This window comes from Patiria miniata, unplaced genomic scaffold, assembly GCF_015706575.1.
Source record: "Patiria miniata isolate m_02_andy unplaced genomic scaffold, ASM1570657v1 HiC_scaffold_10, whole genome shotgun sequence".
Taxonomy (NCBI): Eukaryota; Metazoa; Echinodermata; class Asteroidea; order Valvatida; family Asterinidae; genus Patiria; species Patiria miniata.
The window spans coordinates 18,402,017-18,408,050 of NW_024037048.1; the positions used below are offsets into that span (position 1 = coordinate 18,402,017).

General features: G+C 41.6%; 2 long non-coding RNA genes across 2 annotated transcripts; both read left to right on the plus strand.

Moving 5' to 3' along the window:
• The first annotated feature begins 2,114 nt into the window (after positions 1 to 2,114).
• LOC119739330 lies at positions 2,115 to 2,600 on the plus strand. Its single transcript, XR_005272563.1, has 2 exons — positions 2,115 to 2,162; positions 2,544 to 2,600. It is a non-coding gene; the product is annotated as an uncharacterized LOC119739330 (long non-coding RNA).
• A 1,262-nt stretch (positions 2,601 to 3,862) lies between these two features.
• Positions 3,863 to 5,797, plus strand: LOC119739336. The gene is made up of 3 exons (XR_005272564.1): positions 3,863 to 3,916; positions 4,877 to 4,983; positions 5,711 to 5,797. It is a non-coding gene; the product is annotated as an uncharacterized LOC119739336 (long non-coding RNA).
• The last annotated feature ends 237 nt before the right edge of the window (positions 5,798 to 6,034 follow it).

Sequence of the window (6,034 nt, forward strand, 5' to 3'; positions counted from 1 at the left end):
AGTTGCCTGCTATTAAAAAGAATAACAAAGATGGCCGTTTCGCGCATGCGCTGTGCCCCGGCAGTGGTCTTTTCAGTGGGCGGAAACTACGGGGAGGGGGAAAAAGTGTTTTAAAGGTATCAACAAGGGTTTTTTCCGTAAACGGATTCTCCCAAATCGTAAGGGAGCAGTAGGCTATCACCCGATTACAACAATTGCTAGTTGAAAAGGGGGGGGGGGGGGCATTTTGAGCTGAAAAGTAGCTGAAACTCAATTTATTGTCGCTGGGGGCGCTCTACAGCTTAGCAGGGGCAAAAAAACCCACTATTTTCGGGCTTCATATCGACCTCGGATAATATTTTTCTTTCATTTTTTTCTTCAAAATATTGACTTTGGTGATATTCTGCTTGTCCTGAATGTGGTTTTGTGTTAAAATCTAAAAGTTGCCTGCTATTAAAAAGAATAACAAAGATGGCCGTTTCGCGCATGCGCTGTGCCCCGGCAGTGTCTTTTCAGTGGGCGGAAACTACGGGGAGGGGAAAAAGTGTTTTAAAGGTATCAACAAGGGTTTTTTCCGTAACGGATTCTCCCAAATCGTAAGGGAGCAGTAGGCTATCACCCGATTACAACAATTGCTAGTTGAAAAGGGGGGGGGGCATTTTGAGCTGAAAAGTAGCTGAAACTCAATTTATTGTCGCTGGGGGCGCTCTACAGCTTAGCAGGGGCAAAAAAACCCACTATTTTCGGGCTTCATATCGACCTCGGATAATATTTTTCTTTCATTTTTTTCTTCAAAATATTGACTTTGGTGATATTCTGCTTGTCCTGAATGTGGTTTTGTGTTAAAATCTAAAAGTTGCCTGCTATTAAAAAGAATAACAAAGATGGCCGTTTCGCGCATGCGCTGTGCCCGGCAGTGGTCTTTTCAGTGGGCGGAAAACTACGGGAGGGGGAAAAAGTGTTTTAAAGGTATCAACAAGGGTTTTTTCCGTAACGGATTCTCCCAAATCGTAAGGGAGCAGTAGGCTATCACCCGATTACAACAATTGCTAGTTGAAAAGGGGGGGGGGGGCATTTTGAGCTGAAAAGTAGCTGAAACTCAATTTATTGTCGCTGGGGGCGCTCTACAGCTTAGTAGGGGCAAAAAAACCCACTATTTTCGGGCTTCATATCGACCTCGGATAATATTTTTCTTTCATTTTTTTCTTCAAAATATTGACTTTGGTGATATTCTGCTTGTCCTGAATGTGGTTTTGTGTTAAAATCTAAAAGTTGCCTGCTATTAAAGGGTGCACACCGGTAAATCGATCCGCCAAGCTCATGAATAAAAGTTATACCCTCAAAATATTCTATATTAGAGAGTTCTGAGCGCCGTAAAATTGGGGAATTGAAAAGATATGGTAATGAACCTCTGGCCCGGACTTGGGGCTTCCAATTCTGAGCATTTTCGATGCTATTGGGCTCAAAAGTGGCGCTATTTTGCCATGTTGTGGAGGGATCGTTTTTCAAGATGGCTACTTTTCCGCTTATGGGAAAATAGGGGTCGTCTTCTTTGGGTGAAAATATCTCGAAAAGTCAATGGTCAACCCACCAAAAATTGAAAAGAAAACGAAAGATGACATGTTGATTATCATTTTTCTGTGCAGCTTGAATACCTGTGAGAGTTTTGAGTATTTTTCAAAGAATTTTGAAGTATGGGCATTTAGCACTAGTGTCTATGGGAGTTTATTTGCAGGTATGCACCCCTCAACACTACGTAAACGAGATTGTATAATTATGACGCCGTTAATTGTGAAGAGCGCCACCTGTTGTTTGGTTATCCGATATCAACATTATGGATACTGTAGCGGTAGGCTAGGCCTGTACAACAGGTAAGTCTGGACTATTTACTTGTCAAAATTCAACTTCCTTTCGGCGTACTGGAAAGATTCCCATATCTGGACTTTACTCATTTCTCCCTTCAGTGATTTATGCCACAATTCCGGTTTAAAATGTCCAAAAATATTGGATTTAGCAGGGAAATTTGTTACCAATGAATTCAACAGCACCGCCATGACCGCTGTATTTCAACATGTTCAAGTTGCAGTGAATCTTTATTGATTCATTTTATTTCATTAACAGCTTTGAAAAATGGAGTTGAGGCCAGACAGACAGGGGGCATAGGACTGCATATTTGCTCTCAGGTCATTTTATCTAATGCATTTAATGTTAGACACTATTCGTTTTGAACTTTTCTCCAAAAACCTGAAAATATTTTTTGCCAATCACCCTCTACTAGGCTCTAGTAATATTCAAGACCAAAAGTGTTTAGAATTATTTTTGACCATTCTCTTTATTTGGTGAACAATTTTGACCATCGTCTGACAAGAGGCATTTGCATGTTGATATTAGTGCTCGGGCATCAAATACGTCAGGAATCGACCACTAGTCTCGCCCCAACTTGCTCATAGTTGTTTCTGTGGCATGGTTAAGCTGTATTTGTCCTTTTTAGGGGAAAAAAGTAGTGCAGGTGGGAAAATTATCAGAAAAACTAAGATGACATTTTTGTATGTTTACGTTTCTAGAGTTACTTCTACAGCGACGATAGGTTCAACTACAACTATGCGCAGGCCAAAGCCACAGCAGGCAACTACAAGGAAGCAGAGGAGGTACATGTAGGTTGGACTCCCGGACCCAATTTTTGTTGTTGCGCCCTCAATAGTGGCCAGTCATGGCGCAGTGACTCGTCATGGGGCCTGAACTAGTCATGGTGCCTTTCATTTGCAAACATCAAAAACCCAAACTGCCAAGTTATTATGAAATACCTGACTGTTAGGGAATAATAGTCTCAAGCATCCTGTGAAATCACGGCACCTGGTGTGCTGTTATTTCTAAGAAAAGTGGAATTTTGTATCAATTTCCACCGATGGTCGGCCCTGTTTGAGAGAGAAGCTCAACTTTCTGTCTGTTCTCATCCATATACTGTTGCCGTATACTTAGATGTAGAACAAAAAGATATTGCAATAGCTTGTTTTCCCACGTGCTGCATCTCTTTGGAATTCCTTGCCTGGTGCTTATTTCCCTCCAACCTATGATCTGTCCTGATTCAAGAGGAGTGTGGAGTGCTGTGGCCTCGTGGTTAAGGGCGTTGGATTCATGGTCTGCGGATAAAGCTGCAGGTTGTGGGTTCGAGTCCAGCCTGGGGTCATGGTGCGTGTGCCCTTGGGCAAGGCACTTTGTCACTCATTGCTTCTCCCCACCCAGGAGTAATAGGCTCTCAGCTTTGGTCCAAAAAATGGGCCACCGGTACCAGACGATTGAAAAAGAGCAGTGCTCATAGCGATTTTTGAAAGGCACATCTAGAGTTGGAGAATGTGTGATAGCTTTGCAGTGTGAGTGGTGGCAGTGTTATCACTTTTGATTTATGTCTTCAAAATTGCCGTCAATATGCTTGAACCGGATAAATTGGATGTTGTAACAGGCATGTTTTGGCTGCCATTAAAAAAAAAAAAAAAAAAAGTGATAGCACCCAAAAAGCTGCCACCGCTGCAATGCTGTCACATATTTTCCGACTAGAGGGGTGCATACCTTGCCAAAAATCACAATGAGCATTATTCCCCTCATTTGATACTGACCAAACCCCCACACTGATGGCTTATAAGTGGGTGCCTATGAGGGCAGAGATGGTGTGGTTGATTTAGCTGCTTTGCTCCGACTTGTAGCCCTGTATATCTGGAGTGGCTTTTAGCCTTGTTCAGGGCAAATAGGCATAAAAAAACAAGTCTAAAACCCGGATGGGGATCTTTCTGTGCCTCCTAGACCACTGTTTGGTGGGAACACTTGGTTTTACCATGATTTAATTGGAGTGGGTTTCGTTTCTCTTGTTTTGCAGATTTTGTGCTCATTCAGAGTGAGAAGATCAAGAATGACTACACGTGTCTCTGGTTGGCAAGATGCTGTGAGTATTACCGTCAATTGTGAATGACGTTTCCTCTTCCAACTTCCAAGTTGCTAATTATGAGAATGAATCCACCTGTTCAGCTTCAACTCATAATGTATTGACCACTCACAATTGTGACTGCACAACCAAATGTCCAACTAAAGTCACGACACGTCGCGTGCATGCATTCATGTACTGCTGGAAAATCCAGAGTGGCATTAGGGAGATGCACATGTTGCCCATGTGTGAGGTAGACTGAAGGGTCTCTAACAATGACATAACCAGCATGCAATCATCGCCCTGATCGTATATTAAGGATGTGACTTTGCGTTTCATTTTGTAAACGTTAAGCAAATATTTTAAGAACCGTTTTAAACGTTTAGCCATTGACAGTGGCTTTTGCCTACCCATTATGTCTGATCTGCAGACCGGCGTGATTGACATGATAAATCAACAATGGTTGACATAGTAAATAGCAGGCAGTCGTTGATAAAGTAAAAATGTAACTACGTGTTCCCCAAATGTAATCAAGTACTACGGTGCTTCTAAGGTTTTGTAAATTAAGTAGGTTTGAAAACAACGTTAATTATTGGTGCTATGTGTGGTTGTCTCCAAGGAAGATTGCGTGAACGGAGGTTCCGTTTGTATAATTCGGGTTTAGTTTAAATGTTTGAAAAATTTGTAAGCGGATTTAAAGTTTTTTTGTTTAAACGTGTAAACATCACATGTTAATCATATACTTGCCATGTTGGATTTGTTCTATCACATTTTAAGCAGATTGTACGACAGAAATTTGCTACATTGAACATCCCGCTTGGCTCCCCAAATATTGTACACAGTTACATTGAGCATTGCTGGCCGAAAATTGCTGAAACGAGCATCCACTGAATCGAACATCTTTTGTGGACCCCAATGTGTTTTCTTACAGCAGTATCCTATGTATTTATAACCTTTCTTTGTGTTGTTTTCGTTGTTCAGGCATCGTGAATCGTAAGGCCAGACTAGCCTGGGAGTTGTACCTTAAGATGGAGACGTCTGGCGAATCGTTCAGCCTGCTGTAGCTCATTGCCAACGACGGCTACAAAGTAAAACATCATCCCCTATTTTTGTCCGTTGTATGTTTGGTCAAGATTTTGGCATTAGCCCCAAATTAGTATCTAGTCACTCAATCTAAACCTGCAGCCGATTTCACAAAAACACATTTGTCACTTCGTCAAAACCCAAATCGTAGAGGAAATGTCAATCTAAATATAACACACTTGTAAAAAAGAATGCACATATCCAGACGCCACTTCAGCCGTTGTGTACAAAGTCTATGGCGAGTCAAGAAAACTTTCCAAGTATTTCTGAACAAAATTGGAAATGTTTCTGCAGATTCGTGTTGTGAAACATTTTTGCAGTGACTCATCTTTATTGAGATGATGTGTGAAGACAAAAGTGGCGTCTGATTGCAACATTGTTTTCACGTGTAAAATCAACGAGAATATACGAACCCCCGTCAAAAAAGAAAAAAAGAAAGATTTGTTGCACATTTACGACTTTGTGTCATTATAGCTTGAATAATGAAGGATGCACTTTTGTGTCACAAACTTTGGTAAGCATGTAGAGGGCATCATAAAATATTAGAATAGCCAAAAATCCCAAACTGCTTAAAAATATTGATTTGGGACAAATTCATCACTTTGTCAACACTGTGGCGATATGATCGAAAAGTTCAGGTTTGTCATTCGGAATTCTGATTTTTTTTGCTCGACTTCAAAATATAATTGTCACGGTCTCTCGATCCTCAAATCTCATCTTTTCTATCGGTAGATGGCCAGTTCTACTATGCGACCAAGGCTTTCGGTGTCCTGGAAAGATTGGACCCCAATCCTGAATACTGGGAAGGCAAGCGAGGGCATGCGTGGGCGTATTCCAGCAGATCATAGCTGGTCATGAACCAAGGTGGGTGTCATCTCTGTCAATCAGCAGTGCACACTGACCAATTAGATCTCAACCTTTGGTCAGGTGACCACAGTACATCAATCAAACAGTGCGTACTGACCAATTACATCTCAATAAGTACAGTATATCACTCCGGTGCTCTACCAACTGAGCTATCCAGCCCAATGTTGGCGGTTCCCTAATTGTCAATGT